Below are 1,716 nucleotides of genomic sequence, written 5' to 3'. Positions count from 1 at the left end.
TTGGTCTGAGTCTCTTATTCTCCTGCCTATCTACTGCCCAGGAAGAATAAACCACTCTTGCAGCTCTCCACCTGGATGACCCTGCTGCTTTGAGCCCTTCTGTCAGCTCTAAAGAAACTTCTGGCTCCTTCCTTCACTTTTCTCCAGCACATCCATGCCCCAAAGCCTCAGCTGAATTTGAATATGTAGCTGGTATTGCCTGTCACCTCCTCCAAGACACAGAATTGTGTAATTGCAAAAATTGTTTCATAATCCTCCCCAATTAAGCTCCTGACAACCTAATTTTAAAGACTCCGCTATTGGATTTTTGCATTGCTGGTCCCCGTTTCTCCTGCTACCCTTCACCCCTGCCCTCCACAAATAAGACCCATTGCCTCCACAAAACCAAACTAGAAAGCATCTTCATCGTGGGAAGGGACCACAAAATTCTTCTTTTGGTCTTTCCTTCCTTACTGAAATGCAGTTCTGACATCATGTGAAGAACTGAGAAAAAGAAGGGAAAACAGGTTATTAAGGCAGTGATAGAAACTCAAGAGGGGACTGGTTTAAAAGCTAAATATTTACCTGGGAAAAATGATGAACATAGAGTGGGTCTGATGGCCAGTTATAATTCATACGAGCATATGCATAAACCAGGGCTTCTTTCAGTTAAGCCCGAAGCATTCTGGCACCATCGATGTATTCATCTTTCATTAGCACCATTTCTTAAACACACACGCATACCCACACACACACACACACACACACACACACACACACACACTCACACGCGCACACACACACACACTCACGCATGCATGAACACAGAGTCATACACAGCACACCCAAAAAAACAGTGCATCATCAGAAACCTAAAAACAATTGTTTATCTTCCCAGTCTAGTCCATGGTCTATAGAGTATACATTTTGTGGAGTCTCACGAAATTACTCAGACACCCATTACAATGTCAAAGAAATGCCAAGGAAGAAGCGCAGGGCATAAATAACAGAATAATTCAGAACTCCATTTTTTTGTTTGTTTCATTTCCTCTCCACTTTTAAATAAACACCCCTGGCAGGCAAATGGGAATTATGGATTACAGTTTTCTATTTTAGTGAGGATTTGTTTTCCCCCCTCTCTCTCCTTGGCACCAATTTGTATGATCTTCCCTAAAATGCCACTGGCCCCACACTGCATTCCTGTCTTAGGCAAAACCTCCAATTAAAATCAGCAGGGGGGTTGCTTGAATTAGGAATCCCAGCCTGGGCTCCCTACCCAGGTGGTTCTAAAAGGGAGGTGTGTGCCTTTAAAAGCACTGATGGGAAGCCCTGGGTGGCATAGCCTCTGTGCTCAGAATGACGAGTGACTCCATGCTGTGTCACTGGGAGACCTGTCATGTCGCCAGAAAATCCTGGCTGAGGCAAAGACAAGGCCAGCAGGGGAGCAGCAGAGGTGTCTTCCTGGCCCGGAGCCTAGCTTCTCCTCCAGTCTGGGTTTTAGAAGGTAGAGGAAGTACAGCGGGGGCGCTGTGGGATCACTGCAGAGCTCGGGTCTACTGCATCCATGCTGTGTGAATGTGGGAAAGTCACAGTCCCTCTCTGGCCTTCAGCACCCATATCAGTAGCATAGAAATCACCAGGGAGTCCTATGTCATGGGGTTGATGGGAGGATAAAGGGAGAACTGCCATGATGTACAGAGCACTCAAAAAACATGAATCCACCACTAAAGCAACGGG

The sequence above is a fragment of the Hipposideros armiger genome, unplaced genomic scaffold (assembly GCF_001890085.2).
Source record: "Hipposideros armiger isolate ML-2016 unplaced genomic scaffold, ASM189008v1 scaffold_123, whole genome shotgun sequence".
Lineage (NCBI taxonomy): Eukaryota > Metazoa > Chordata > Mammalia > Chiroptera > Hipposideridae > Hipposideros > Hipposideros armiger.
This window is presented reverse-complemented; position numbering follows the sequence as displayed.